At 31.9% G+C, this 17,225-nt stretch overlaps 1 protein-coding gene across 1 annotated transcript in view; it reads right to left on the minus strand.

Annotated features, from left to right (window-relative positions):
- Window positions 1–16,421, minus strand: part of LOC106682387 (multidrug resistance-associated protein 1) — a 73,123-nt gene extending 56,702 nt beyond the window's left edge. Inside the window, exon 1 of the mRNA XM_014423201.3 lies at window positions 16,285–16,421. The gene's annotated coding sequence lies outside the window, so the exon portion shown is untranslated. The remainder of the gene's footprint in view (window positions 1–16,284) is intronic.
- Between the last annotated feature and the right edge of the window lie 804 nt (window positions 16,422–17,225).

Here is a 17,225-nt window from a genome sequence, read left to right on the forward strand (position 1 = left end):
TTAATTAATTAATGAATTAATATATTATTATTATTCACATCCTTAATTATTTAGTATTCATGACCAGGGTATACCCAGGATCAAAACTAGGGGGGACAAGCCATAGTCAATCAGGTTGTGACATTTTACCACGTAGAATGGTCTAAATCCAAAATTATATACATAATTATAATTACTAAGTAATAAAATATAATTACCGTTGCACTTTATCAGTTGAAAAATTTTTTTTTTTATTGAATTAATAATTTTATCACTTCTAGGGAGGGGGAGGACGGCTGCCCCCCGCTGGTTACGCCCATGACCATAAGCATAACATCATTTTAATGTAAGTGAGACTTACGGAGTTGAGCTTTGGGGCTCTATTAAACCAACGAATTCCTCTCCTATTCAATCCTTACAATCCAAAACCTTTCCTAAAATCTTTAATGCTCTTTACTTTGTCACAGAACAAGACCTCAATATTCCAAATGTTGCAAATTTGGGCAGAACCAGATTCCAATCCTTCCATAATAAACTTCCTAACCACACAAACCCACTTGTTTCTAACCTGACTTCTCCTTCATTACAATCCTCTAAGACGTCTGAGAAGAAGATGGCTTCGAGATCTTCGCTTCTAGGAATGTTATTGGAGTTTTATCAATGGGTAGATTCTCCACAGGTCTGTTTAACTAATCATGTCCAGGTCCATCATGCCAATGTATAACTCACATTAAATTTACTTTTATACATTTTTAATACAGTTGTAAATAGCAATAAATAGAGAGAGAGAGAGAAATACTTTATTTATCTATGCTGCCTAAATACATCAGGTTGCTATCTCACACAGTATACTTATTAATCCGTAATCAGACATATATAAATTACACATACATGGTATTATCAGATATAAAGAAATATAATAATAAGATATAATAAACAATTATTTTTCCCTACAGTTTCCTTTTACAATCAATTTCGGTAAATACACCAAACACAAATGTTTCAATTCATTCCTATTTTTCTTTCTCATTTCAGCTCCTCCAATTTCACCATTTCACAATTTTTTAATTCACCCGATCAACAAATTCGCACTCCCTTATTCACCCTTCTAGATCCTCTCCAGTGACCCGCTAAACAAATTCACTATTAAGACGGCAATTTGAGATCAGACCATCATTCATAGTCACAGCAGTAGATCACTTTACCAAAAACAAACAAATAGATACATTTTACGAGAATAAGACTAACACATAGATTCAAAGGAAAATATAATAAAAAGCCGGTTACAGGAAACACTTGAATGGATAAATAAGTTTTAAAAAAAAACAAAAAGAAACAAAAAAAAACAATAGTAATAATAAAATAAAATAAATTAACGTTAAAACACACAAATAGAGAGGTCAACATATTAAAATAAATAAATAAAACAAAGAATGATCTCCAAGCTAATTCCCATGCAGGTGATGGTATATGATCCCCATGGAATCCAAAATAATATTTTCCGCCAAGATCGCAATATCCCCAATGCTAACACCTAGGCCTTCTAAGAAGCTCCTTGTTCTATCTGGTATTGTTCCACGAGATCCAAACCAGAGGCCTCTCACGGTGAACTCTCTCTCTCCGAAGGTCTCGCGGAATTTTTCCTTTAGAAAAAAAATAAAAGAATGAACGAGGGTAAGTCAATATTTATCCGGAATTAAGTTATATTCTTGTTTATGTTGGTAGCACTGTCGTTTTGCGTTGACATTGATGACGCATGCTTTGTTTATTTGTTGTTCTGTCTATGCAAGTTTCAAGCTGCTGGGTTAGTTTCGTTATCGTTGTCGTGCTGTTTAGCATGGCTGATCCTCTTTCTATTTGCACCACAGGAAAGCAACGTTCAATGATCCGTTTTTATGGTCGGAAGTCTTATCAGGGGCCGAAATTCCTCGAAGACTTTCGACCGTTCCCCAGTACGGGAACAATGTTTAGCCATAACGGAGTGTCTACAAACGGATTGAAAAAATCAAAAATGGTCGCACAAGTGTTACGCAGGATGAAGGAGTCGGACAACCGTTTACTGGTGAAATGGTGCTCTTAGACAAACTTGTATACGGCTGAAACTGTTGGAGCCAAGTACGACAAGGCTACTGGAGGTGCTTGTGTCGACGGTATAGCCATCTACAGTAGTTCAATGAATGCTGAGACAGCTCTACGGCAGGCGAAGACGGCTTGTACGGAAATAAATACAGTGAAGTCTCACTTATACGAAACTCACTTATACGAAACATTCAGTTATGCGAAGAATTTCTCAGTCCCCTGCAAAAACCCCTGAATTATGTGTATGTTATTATCCATTTATACGGAACTTAGTTATACGAAGGAAAGTTTGGACCCGCTTTATGCACATATTAATAAATTTTATTCAGTTCTACGATTTTTTTTTCTTCCGTGGCAAGACAAAGGACGAAAAATACCGTGAAAAACGAAACAGTAAACAACTTTTTTCCGCGAATAACATCCGGTCCCAATGATTCTTTATGTTTATATTCTATTCGCTAAGGTGTAATAATAAGCTCGGACGATTCCGATTCAGATGACGAAGATCCTTTGCCTCTTCCATGTTTGCAGAAGCTCTTGAAGCATTTGAAGTTGTAAAATGTATTATATATGCGAAAGAATGATGTATTCAGCCAAAAGAAACATGAAACAAACATAACACAATTTTTTTGTCAAAAATTAAAAAATTCGAATTAAAGATCAAATAAATTTTTAAACAATAAATTTTTTTTTCACTTTACTTTGTTTTTCTTTCAACTGTATACAAAATACGTATATATACCTACTAATTAAGAGAAAAAATTCTCAAAAATATACATACATAATATGTATTGCGTATTCACTTACACGAAATATTCACTTATACGAAGAACTTTTGGTACCCCCTCGTATTCCTATAACTGAGACTTCACTGTAATAAACTGGAAGAGCTGAATATTACAGTTAATCCCAAGAAGACCGATTGTATTATTTTCTCCTACCTGAAGAACAAGCTTCCTCTCTTTAAGTGGCAGGGTACAAGAATAGACCAGTAGGCAGCATAGTATGGGTATCACCTTGAATAGACACCTGACACAAGCTCGCCACTGTAATATGAAGATCAAGCAGGTCATGACCAAGTCTTACAGGCTTAATCACCAGCTAACTTCTCCTAATATTTCTCTCAGCCTCAAATTAAAGTGTGATGAGGCCAGCCCTGCTCTACGTTGCACCTATGCTGACCAACATAGCACCCTCAACAGCCAAGAGAAGCAAAATACTCAGACGTATCGTGAGACATACTTCACTTCAAAGAGCAAAGATGAACCACATATATACGACATTGGAACTACCGACACAGTGACAGAATTTATATCGAAGTGACATATATTTATTTGACAGCCTTCACTACAGTACGAATCCATGATTTAGGATACTCACGGACAGGACGGCAATAAAGGTGGCAGACACAAACAAACACTGAGGCTCGACTGAATATAAGTAACTAAACAGACTGAAACAAAAGACTACACCTTCCCAAGTAATCAAATTTCCTCAGCCCCCTCTTAAAATACATAACCAGAATGCTGAAAAAGAGGCTACCTTCAACCCGTTTTCATCATGATTTCATCGCCACGCATCCATTGGGCTTAGAAGAAAAACAGACTAGTGATATGATTACTTAACGATAGTAGAAAAAAATGTGGAAGATAAGTATCATTAATAAATGCTATGGTGACAAACTTTTTTTTTAAACTGTTAAATTGACTTATTTATTTAATAAATCAATGAGAGGCTGTAAAACTAAATTTTTTTTATTTTTTTTTTTTATTACTTATTTATTGTAATTTACAACTGTACAAAATAATACAATAAGTAAATATGTAGTATGTTTAATATACACTTGAAAATCTTGGGAAGGAACCACCCATTGGTGGTACTTCAAACATTAATTTAAACTAGAAGGTCCCGTGGCCATCTTCTTTTCAGACGCCTCGGAGAATTATCAGGGATTGTTAAGGATGAAAAATTAAGAATTAATGGGTTAGGATGGTTAAGGAGTTTGGAATAAAAAGACGCATATCTGTTTTGGGTCAAATCTGCAACGAATGGGATGTTAAGGTCTTTATGAATGAGTTTATTTGTGACGTAATAAGGAGCATCAAGGATTTTACGTAGGATTTTGGATTGTAACGGTTGGATGCGGGAAGAATTTGATGGTTGGTGGAGCCCCAGAGCTCAATTCCATATGTCCAAATTGGTCTGATTATTGCAGTGTATACTAATTTTTTGTAATGAATGGGAAGTTTAGAGCGTTTGTCAAGTAAGTGTTGTAGCAATCGGAATCTACGAGCAGTTTCTTGTCGTTTGAGTCTTGTGTGTGGATTCCAAGTAAGTCTCTTGTCAAGATGGAGTCCTAAGTATCGAATCTGTTCAACAGGTGTTAGTAAAACTAAAATTAAGATTGTAATTGATGAAGGCAATATCGGCTAAAACGTAGGGCATGGAATTATATTTAAGAGGGTTGGGACAAGTTGGCCAATTTTTTTTATACTACAAGAGCCCAAGAGGAGAAAAAAGGTTCTTATTTCACCCCAATTTTGGATTACTTTGATGAAAATTATTTATAATGAATAGTCAACATTGATGAGACTGTCAAGTATTGGTAGGGGGAATACAAAATGGCGGCTATTTCGAAACGTTAAAAAAAATATTTTTCATTTGGACATATATATCATTAAAACTAACAACAACACTAGAAAATTTAAGAGAACATCATTCAGTAGGGGTATTCATGATGTTGCGTTTAATGTTAAATGTTATAAGTATAGGATTGTGAGCAGCCCTATTTGAAGTCATGTTAAACGTTAAATACATAAGAACTCCTAGCGGAATTTCCGAGCAACTTGTTTTATAACCTTTTCTTCTAAAACTTGATGATATCGTTCACTCCTAAGTTTTGATTACAGTTATTTATTATAACATGTCTAAATTAAGTGAAAAGTGAAAGTTTGTCTTCCGAGTGTCTTATTGATCTTCTAACTTGTGAGGAAGAGAATCAAGATGAACTAATTGACAAGTGTTATTACATTATTATTATTATCTCTATCCATTGCTTTATTAGTCACAAAAAACATACAAAAACAAACAATACTAACAAAAACTGCGAGTAAGTAACCTAGCACGACAACAAACAAAATGTTGAATAGCTCAGCTGATCTGTTGTGTGACATTATTCTCCATTTAACATACCTAGAAACATACTCTCAACCATGATATATGTTACATATATAAGGGGCATTCAAGATGTTGTGTTAAATGTAAAATGTATTACCATGTTAAATGTTATAAATATAGGATTGACAGCAGCCCAATTTCAAGTCATGTTGAAGGTTAACTGCATAAGACCTTCTAGCGAATTTTCTGAGCAACTAGCTTTATAACCTTTCCTTTCAAAACCTCATATTATTGTTTACTTCTAAGTTTTGATTAAAGTAATTTATTACAACATGCCTGAAGTGAGTGAAAAGTGGAAGTTGTGTAAAGGTTTGGCTACTGAGTGTCTTGTTGATCTTCTGACTTAAGAGGAAGAGAATCAACATAACCTAATTGACAACTGTCATTACATTATTATTATTGTCATTCATTGCTTTATTAGTTTTAAAAACATCCAAAATAATACTAACACAATCAAAGCACAAAATACTAGCAAGTAATCAAACACAACAAACAAAACTGTGACTTACTCAGCTGGTCTATTGCGTGACGTCATTCCCTATTTAACATACCTAGTAACAGACTCTCAACCATGATATATGTTACATATACCGTTTTAAGGTGCTAAAAGAAGGAAATATTTCTCCATTTAACACTCTTCAACATGTTAAACTAAAGATCATGAATACCCATAATGTAGAGTAAATTTTCTAAAATATGAGCCCTAATAGAGCTATTATGTTCGATAGTTCCCTAGATATAGCTTTAAAAAAAATCATTAAAAATGCACTGAAAAATATGAAGAAATGTTTTACAACGAGGAATAATATTAAAAAGACCTTTCTAAAAACTATGACAGAGATTAAATCAATACAATTAAAAGTTTGATATCAATTTTTTTAAAGGATGTCTACATATTTTGAGTCCAATTGAAAAGTTAAATGAATAAAAAAAAAAAATTCATTTATTAACAATGTAGAGTACATGCTCTCTTATAAATTATCATTAAATAAATATCATAAATTATTCTTATCAAAAATTTTCATCATCATCAATTATAAATTATCAAATCCATTATCATGAGTTATCTTGAACTATCATAACCAGCATTAATTATCATCTTTTGATGTCTTTTAATTACTAAATAATTTATCTATAAATTAAATTATCAACATTCGATTTTTTTAACTACAAGAGCAGTGACAACAAAACTCTTAAATTTATACAATATTAGCTGTAGAATCATTTAACAAAAATATTATTGTTTAATTGACGTACAGAAACGTATGAATATTATTTGTTATTTGTAGGAAGTAGTTAGGTAGTAATAAGTATTTGTAGTTTAGGTGGCGGTTAGTAAAGGTACTAAAATAGTAAAAGAAAACTATTTATTGTTAACCAACGTTTCGCTCCACTCTTCAGAGCTTTGTCACGACTGTCAGATTGAAACAGAGAGGACGACTGAAGACCTCTCTGACAACAGTCGTCCTAACTCTTTCAATCAGACAGCCCTGACGAAGCCCTAAATAAACGGCAGATACCTGCAATGACCTAGGGAATAATATATATATATATATATATATATATATATTAAACATCCATCTAGAGAAGGAGCCGACCCAAGCCTACCCTCCCCTCCCCTCCTCACGGACTCTAAGTAAGGGGGGGGAGCTGAGATTGACCAATGTGAAAAGGGAAGGATCGGAAGGACACATCCTGAAGAAGAATGCGGGGGACAGGAGAGGAGATACGAGCAAAGAGTAAAGCATTCAATCAAGAACAGAGTGAGCAGGATGAGGGAAAGAGAAACATCTGACCATAAAAGATCCCAACTGGTATTTCCCAATTCATAATATCATAATTAAACTTTAAGGAAATAAGTCTACTATGCTCTCTCATAAGATTATCCTAGTTCAATGGTATATAATTGTAAATATAAATTAACGCAACCAAGATTTTACTTTATAATTAAAAATCCCTGCATGCCACCTCATTATAATAGCATAGTAAATTGATAAACACGATACCGCTGGAGAAGAACTCCAATGATTCATTACACCTAGCATACCATAGCAAGGGGGTCTATGCAATCTAGTGCTAAATTAAATATATATGCATTTAAGTCGGTTCCCATCAAGAACCGATAGTGATTTTTAAAAAAATTGTAATATGAAAATAAATAAAAGGCTGTCATGGAACCCACGGTCAGCCTTAGAACAGTTTGAATAGCATGATGTTGTATGTGTAAGCAATTAAATATAACTTTACTTCATCTAACGTAAACCTCTCTCTAAGGAACATCCCTCCAAAAGGACAATCTTCAATAATCCTGGTCGAAACGAAAGAATTATCAAACGCTTCGTAACTGGCACGCTAAAAACCAAAACGTTAAATCCGTATTATTGACAAAAATAAAACACATGAAATAGAAAGAGGTAGGAAGCCCACTGTATTATTCCGTCCAGGCCTTGGTTCTGCTGGCGAAGACCGTGGTATGAATGAATTTACCCTGCTTATTAATTCATTGATTAATTCGATTGCCGATTGACGTCATAGTATATTATTTCTCAGATATACCGAAAACGTCAGTCTCTGACGTCAGGTTTGAATTTGTTTCTCTTTTTTATTGCCTCTTCTACGTATGGCGGATCAGTTAATTGCATTTTAATAATGTTAAAGATATGATAGCCCAGGTGGCGGTAAAAAAAAGTTATCAAAAATAGAACAAAGAAAACATTTGTTAGAAAACTACGTTTTGATCCATATTGGAAGTCTTTATCAAGGCTAAAAATCCGAAAATAAACAATTAACTAAAGTTTAGAATAGAAAGTTATGAACAAGGTACAACTTTATGACTGAATAGTAAATTCTTCTGTAAATTAACACTAAAACACTGATTATATATGTTATTTTATCTTTTTTTGAGAATAAAGAAAGACATTTTTTGTATTGTCCTTTTTATAATTACTTATTATTTACTGATTTTGTCCGAGGCAGGACTAAAATATCTTATATAATAACCTTAATTCAACTTACGATAAAAAATCCTTAATAATAAAATAAATTTAAAAATGGAATGTCAGCAATTATGCTACAATAAATAATGAGTTGTTATGTCATGGAAAAAAAAATAACTGAGCTACTTAAAACCAGTATAATTTTAATTTCATTAAAAATAAACGCTTTTTAATTTTTTTTCCTAAAACAACTATTATAAATATACAATAAATGTATACGATTATATACATTTAAATGTTCAATTTTTAATTGTATCCCAAAATCTCCAATCCCATATCACAGCCCTCGAAGATTGGTGTCGTAATTGGAGGATTAAGATAAATTCCAACAAATCCCATCAAATCAACTTTACCCTTCGTCGTAAACCTACTGACTGACCTACAGTTTCATTTAACGATGTTACTCTTACCCCTGTCAAACAGATCCGCTACCTTGGACTACATTTGGACAAGCGATTAACCTGGAATCCTCACACCAGACTCAAAAGACAGGAAACTGCGCTTAGATTTCGAATATTACAGCACTTACTAGACAAACGGTCTAAACTTCCAACACATTACAAAAGACTGATCTACATGACTGTAATAAGGCCAATTTGGACATATGGAGTTGAGCTTTGGGGCTCCACTAAACCTTCGAATTCCTCTCGTATTCAATACTTACAATCCAATATCCTTCGTAAAATCCTCAATGCTCATTACTTTGTCACAAATAAAATCATACATAAAGACCTTAATGTTCCCTATGTAACCGATCTAGCCCGAACCAGATATCACTCCTTCCATTATAAACTCTCAAACCCCTTAGTTTCTAGTCTTGCATCCTCTTCCATTCCAGACAATCCTCCGAGGCGCCTGAAAAGAAGATGGCCACGAGACCAGCTAATGTAAAATGTCATCAGAGTGCTACCAATGGGTAGTTTCTCTACACGCCTGTAACACTTCAATTTAACTTAGATCAGATTTACTAAATGTATTATAATGTACAGTTGTAAATAGCAATAAATAAATATTAAAAAAAAAATGTTCAATTTAGTTCATTCAAACCTTCTGTGGCTTAAAAAGGTTTAGAAACTAACTTATAAAATCAACCGAAGGTTACAGAATCTCACAAATAGTTTCTATTTGTAAGCAAAAAACTGTTTTTTCCCTTTAGATTAGTTTGATTGGTCTGTTGGTTTTTATTATTTTTAGATTTTTGATAGGTAACTACTCAAGACGAAATTCAAAATTAAAAACAAGACAAAAATTAAGCACATACACATACTTACTAAAACCTGTCTGGACATATGCTCTACAAATTTATGGAACTGTTTGACAGACTCACATCAAACTACTTCAATCTTTCGAATATGTACTCTCATGCCTAAGAACGCAAGGAGGAGACTAAAAAGAACGTGGATGGAGGGCTTGCTAACATCCAATTATTTAATCAATGTAATAGTTAGGCAATCTGCAAATTATCAATTTTGCATCTGACAGGGTGGATATAAATAAATAGAGAAACGATTTTTGATATTATCGCGTAGATCGCGTATCGAATTATTTAACCTTTACTGATTTCTATCATAATAAAGTCACCTTATATGTTTCCTAAGACGCAGAAAACGAATATGCAACAATTATAAGCCCAAGCACTCGCGTATCGATTTATTTCAACTTTTCGTATTTCTAAAATGTGAGGGTTATTTTATGTGTTTAAGGAGATTCAGAAAATGAAAATGCTATCGATTTTAGGATCGCGTATCGATTTTTTAAAAATTTATTTTGAATTCAAACATATTTGGGTCCCTTTTTATGTTTTCTAGGATGCAGAAAATGAAAATGCGCATATATTAAATAAATAATTAAATTAAAATATGTACCGCTACAACCCATGAAAGGTCAGGGGTTCAATACTAAAGGAAGTCTGTTACTAGACCAACCGTTGTGCAAGGAGGTGATTTGGTCAGAATCACGCTCGACCGCTAGATTTTTACCCAATTTATGAGGCTGGGTAGACCCCAGAACCCACAGGATTTGACTTACTGCTGCAGTGTTACAAAAAACAATTTTCTGCCCAGCAGGATTCGAACTGGAGTGCTTGGAGTAAGTAGCATCTGGCCTTACCCCGGTGCTACCGCACTACCCTAGTGAATAAAAAATAGTAAATAAGAGTTCGTCATCTTTGAAACGTATTTTTTTTTAACTCATAGCCTTACCGCACGCACCGCTGAGCTCATTTAGATTTCCGATCTCCTATAAGTAGGTGAAATCTATGTTTAATTCTCCTTTTCTTATCTTTATTTACACCCTTCTCCTTCTCTATTCTTTTCTTATTTTTCCTTACTCACGTTATTAGTTCACCACATATTATTATTGTCATATTTTCTAATTACTTCTTTTGTCTAACTTAAATCATATTATGTTACTCAAATATTTAATTACCTATATATACGTTTTTTCCCACCACTTTCATTACTTTATTTTTATTAATTTTCATTCTGTACAATTATTTACTTTAATCATTCTGTAAATATGTTATCTTTTTTTTATTCATTGGTTGTTATATTTTTCTTTGTTCTTAGCCCTGGTGAAGGCTGGATTTTCTAGCCAAAAGGTAGGCACTTTTAAATACGTTTTTCAACTTATATGTATTATTTTCTAACCACACCCCAACCATTTCTTCATGTACTATTCAGCGCTCATATTGTGTAATTGTAATTTACATGTATTCTGTAGTTTAGATTGTATAATTGTTTCAATATAGTGTAAACATTTTTTTATTCCAAATTATATTTAAAATAAGGTGAAATAAATATTACACCATGATTACTACAAACGATTTTATATAATATAGAGATTTTTATTCGATGTAAAATTTAATTCTAAAATGAGACCAAGGTGCCTGGTATATTAGAAATAATCGAGTCCAAAATGATTCATAGACAAATCAATGATTCAAAGCCATAATCATGTAAGATTGTTTCAACAGGTGGCGTTCTGGCTTAATTAACAAATAAAATTTCATATCTTAAAGATTTCTTAAAAAACATGGAGGCAATTTTTTTAAAAAGTTGAAACTGAATTTATAAAAACTTTGTCGTTTTTATAAATTTTGTTTAAGAGGAGAGTATATAAAAATCATTCCTTAAATACAAATTTAAATGCATTTAAATATATATAATTTCCTGTACATAACAGTCATATATTTTAAATGTTTACCAAGTTAAATAGCATAATTTTGCATAGTAACCATTCATATGTTTTTCATTTGTTAAGAAATATGCAAATACAGATGTTTGACCTTTGCATCTATTTAATAGAGAAGATTATAATTAACAGAATAAATCAAGAACGTTGTAGCTCTCCGTGTGATAAGAAAAATACTTATGTGCTATATATTTTGTATTTATTTTTATAGTAAATTGTATATATTACGTGTATAGATATTGATTATTTTGTTGTATTTAAACATTGAATATACTAATTAAGCTCGCATATAATACATGTATTACGACTAAAAGCTCCCAATTTGTAACTAAGTCTCCCCTTATATGTACTTTACATAGAGTAGAACTGGGCTTAATCGCCTTTGTATTTGATTGCTTTATTTACTCTGAATTAGGTAAACATATAGGTTAATAAAATATAGAAAGAAGAATAAAAAAATAATGAAAAAGAACAAAAAGTTAAAAGAATCAAAGCAATTGGGAGAAAAAGTCATATACTATAATTATATATTATTTACTTGGTATGACTATATATATTAAGATTAAAAAAAAATTGTTTGATTAGATTTGAATAAATATGCTTTGTAGCTAGAAATCCAATGATGCTGGGTAGGCAGCACATCTTTGCTGTTTTTAAATAAAGTTTTTCTCACCAGCAGAAAATAAAAATACTATCGATTTTAAGATCACGTATCAATTTATTTTAACTTTTCTGATTTCTAACATATTAAGATCTCCTTATATGTTTCTTTAGGGGCAGAAAACAAGACTGCTATCGATTATGAGCCCACGCACTCGCGTATCGATTTATTTTAACTTATTGGAATTCAAAATGGGAGGGTTCCTTTATACATTTTAGAGATTCAGAAAATGAAAATAATATTGATTTTATCGCATCCTTACGCATCGATTTAATTTAACTTTTCTGATTCCTAGCATATTAAGGCCTCTTTATTTCTTATAGGAGGTGCAGAAAATGATAACGCTATCGATTTTAAAATCGTGTATCAACTTATTTAAGTTTTTTTGATTTTTTAACGTATGAGGGAAGGAGTTGAGCTTTGAGGCTCCACTAAACCTTCGAATTCCTCTCGTATCCAATCCTTACAATCTGACATCCTTCTTAAAATCCTCAATGCTCCTTATTTTGTTACTAATACAACCATCCATAACCTAAATGTCCCTTATGTAACCGATCTAGCCCGTACCCGATATCATTCCTTCCATTATAAACTCCCTAACCACTCAAACCCACTAGTTTCTAATCTTGCTCCCTCTTCCATTCCTGGCAATCCTCAGGCGCCTGAAAAGAAGATGGCCACGAGACCTGCTAATGTAAAATGTCATTGGAGTGCTACCAATGGGTAGTTTCTCTACATGCTGTATCATATCATTATGATTTTACTTCAAATTAGGTTTTTGTATTTTATATACAGTTGTAAATGTCAATAAGTAAATAAATAAAAATAACTTACGAGGGTCCCTTTATATTAGACTCTCATACATTACAATTCGGAATAGGAAAAAAAATCTAAATGTTATTCGATTAAATATTGATTCGGCTAATTTTTTATTCGATTGAAATAATATTTCAAAAATTCGAATAAAAAAGTATTCGGAATTTTAGTCATATTTTTATTTCAGTAAAAGATTATTCGTGTAAAAAATTCAAGAATATATATAAAAAAAAAATTATTCGTCTCACGTCAATCGAATACTTTTCGTCCAGCTCAAAATTTACAGTTCACAGACTAGGATTCTATATCACGAAAAGGACATCGAAGGATCTCAAAATGAAGTGATCTCGAAGATCACTTGGTGATCTGCATCCAGTGGGTCAGAGATCCTGAGTTCGAATCTGAGTATAATAAACTATTTTTTTTCTTTTATTAAAGAGCAAATTAAATGTTTAGAAAACAATTTTAAAGATAAATTTTTAATAGTAATAATTATTTTAATTTTTAAAAAATCATTTTATTATTGTATATATTTATTATTTGCGTTTTAAGTAATGTTCATTTTTTTTTGTTTATTTTTTTTGTTCTAGTTTGCAAAAAGTGGGTTTAATAAGTATTTTATTTTAAAATTTTCTTTTTTAACTATTGTTCAAGAAGCTATATTATTAATTTGTTGTTTGTTAACAAAATACATTTTATTCATGCTATCACTTGCAGTCCTTTTTTTTTTATTATTATTATTATATATTTAACCTTTAAATATATCAATATTTATTGACAATTATATTTATTTTATACTGGCTGATAATTTTGGTAAGTTCATTTTGAACCCCCAGTACCGCCACAAATGCCATGATATAGAAAAAGAAAGACAAATTTTTAAGGATAGTTTTGTATTAAGATTGTGTGGTTTGTAAGTGAATAAACTTTTTATAAAATTAATTTAAAACTATTATGATATTAATATTTTTTGCAAATCAAAGACAATTTAAATGAATTGTGATAATTCAGTGATTAAAGTAACAATATTGGTGTTATGGGAGGAGGTGATATAGTAATAATGTGAAAACTATTTTTAAGTTTTGTCCTTGAAAATAGCCTAAGGGCTGAAACGTTGGAAATTTTTTTAAAATAAAAAGTTGAGAGAAATTTGGATCATTGAAGCTGGTGTTAATATAAACCAATCTCAAACAATAAATATATTTAATTAGTAATCTAATATACATTTTATTTATGTTGCTATTTGAAGTATTTTTTAAAATATATTTAATCTTTAAATATTTTAATAACTATTATTAATTATATTTATTTGATACTAGGTGGTAGATTTGGTAAGTTTATTTTGAACCCCCACTGCCACCTACAAATGTCATATAAAATAATTTCAACCTTCATAAATCATTTAAGAGAAATCTCTTAAATGACTTCGAACATTACTTCAATAATTTCGTTTTTACTTTCATTTAGCTATATATGAAATATATAGTAAAGAGAGGTATTGTGATTGTGCGAAATTTTGAAATTAAGTTTTCAACGTTAACTTATGTCTTGAGGACCCCTCAGTCAAAATAACCAAGTCTCGTAAAATTGTCTGAACAGCCTACCTCAAAAATAAAAAATTATACGAAAATAAAATTTCATATTTAGAGCAGACGCATTCCTGGAATAATACAGTGGGGAAATGCAACTTTATATTATTGATTATATTTTTTTTTTAGATCCCAACAAATCCCATCTAATCATGTTTTCCCTTCGTCGTATACCTACCGAATGCCCTACAGTATAATTTATTAAAGTTGCTCTTACCTCTATCGAAAAAATCCGCAACCTTGGGCTGCACCAGAACAAACGTCTAACATGGAATCCTCACACAAGACTGAAAAGACAGGAAACTCCACATCGATTCCGACAATTAAAACACTTACTAGACAAACGGTCTAAACTTCCAATCCGTTACAAAAGACTGATCCACATAATTATAATAAGCCTTATCTGGACATACGGAGTTTGTTTGGAGCTTTGGGGCTCCACTAAACCATCGAATTCGTTAAAACCCAAAATCCTTCGTAAAACCCTTAATGCTCCTTACTTTGTTACAAATAAAACCACCCATATAACTTAATGTTTCCTTGGTAACCGATCTAGCCCCAACCAGATATCATTCCTACCACAATAAACTCCCTAACCATCCAAAGCCCATTAGTTTCTAACCTTGCTTCCTATTCCATTCTTTACAATCCTCCGAGGGGCCTGAAAAGAAGATGGCCACGAGACCTTCTAAAAACGTTATTAGAGTGCTACCAATGGGTTGTTTCTCTACACTCCATTCATAATAAAATTACATCAAATTTACTGCATGTATCATTATGTGAAGTTGTAAATTTCAGGGGTGCAGTACTTAGTAAGAAAGTTATCTTGCTTGACCAACGGTTGTGCAAGCAGGTGATTTGCTCAGAATCACACTCGACAGCCAGATTTTTACCCAAAGTTACCCGTCTGTGTCTGAGGGAATTGTGGCGTATGTCTTAGCAACCTGGGGACTGCAGTGGCACCGGTTCGAGCCCGCCATGAGGGTCGGCTTTCATTTCTGTAGCGGTCCCACGAAATGAAAATGACCCCCTGCTATCATGGTATTAGAATAGGGTAGTACTCTGTAGATAACTCCCGTATGTGAGAAAAAACTGAGAAGGAAGTAAAAAATAAAAGATAGAATAAAAAGAAAGAAAAAGATTTGAGGTATCCACTTTATGAGGCTGGGTGGACCCCATAGGACTCCCGAACCCACAGGGCTGACTCACAGTTAGAAATAAAATATTTATCTGCCATAGACGGATTCAAACCTGTGTCCTTGGAGTTAGTATCACAGTGCCTTGCCACAAAGCTACCCACTTCCATATATATTAAAACAAAACCAATAGGTTTAGCAAAATTTATTTATCTTTTTTATTTAATTAAATGCCAGTTTATTTTATGAAATCTGTTATTAGATAGTGTATAAATAGATTTCTGAACTAAAATGACTCCTTTACAATAAAAGGCAAATAATTTTCACCTACTAAAACACTAATTCACTATTCAAAGTATCGATTTGGTGACTTTTATCTTTTATTCGCTGATGTAACTATATATGTTGATTGTGTATTGAATATTTGAGAATATATTTCTAGTCTATTGTATTCTATAATTTAGCACTTAAACTGTTCTAAGTTACTTCAGGTGATATCACGTCAAAGTTATATTTTATTCAAAGTTACATAAAATTATAGATATAGCCACAAAGATTTGGGTCAAGACTGTAGCTAATCTATTTCAGCACTAATCACTGATTTCAAGCACTAATCGATCACTAATTTCATGAGTCGATAAATCGAAAAATAAACTTACCTTATTTTTTTCAGATATATTGTTTACAAAATATCGACGCTCAGCTGCCACAATGTATGATAACTCGACTAAGGTCACTCGGCAACACTAAACGGCTCCCTCAATGAAGTAGGCTTTTTATCGCTTATCATTGTTTAAATTCTGATTGTTGCAAGAGTTCCTGATAATGGTTTAACATTTGTAAAAGAATTTTCGGAATTCGCAAAGTTTTTCGGCGAGTCTAATGTAAGAGAATTTCAAAATAGTATAAGAATTCACACCGAATAAAACACACTAAGGAAAGTATCAGCTATCAACGGAGATGAGGAAAATTATTATTAAACATTTTTCTGATGAGGTAAAATTATAATTGAAAAAAGCGAATAAATTATCATAATCAGTTATTAAATAAAATAATTTTATACTTTGAAAATCATATAATCATAATTCATTTTCTGTTTTCATCTTTTATTCCTGAATTACGATTCAAAATCCATTTTTAAATTTATATTCGTAAGTATTGTTATACTAATAGAAAATTACAATATGAAATAAATTCATTAAGTCATAATTCACAAGTTAATACCTCAAATGGAAGTAAATTAGAGTTTCTATAGATGGGATAGTGAGAGAGAAAATATATGACTCACTACCTGTGAGTTAATCAGGGATTTACAGTATTTCGATTTCAAACGTTTTGCTTTTTAAAAAGTTATATCTCGAGAACTATTGGACGTAAATAGCTCTATTAGGGCTAATATTTCAGCAAATTTACTCTTCTTTAAATAATGTTCTTTTAGATTTTATAGTGTTTTTGGTAATTTTTTTAAATATAGAACTCGGAATGAAAAATTAAGGTTTTGAAACAGCCGCCATTTTTTATTCCCCTACCTATACTTGGCAAACTCATCAGTTTAGACTAGTAATTACACATAGTTTTCATTAAATTAATCAAATTTTAG

This window comes from Halyomorpha halys, unplaced genomic scaffold (assembly GCF_000696795.3).
Source record: "Halyomorpha halys isolate HHAL.00 unplaced genomic scaffold, Hhal_1.1 Scaffold410.1, whole genome shotgun sequence".
Lineage (NCBI taxonomy): Eukaryota > Metazoa > Arthropoda > Insecta > Hemiptera > Pentatomidae > Halyomorpha > Halyomorpha halys.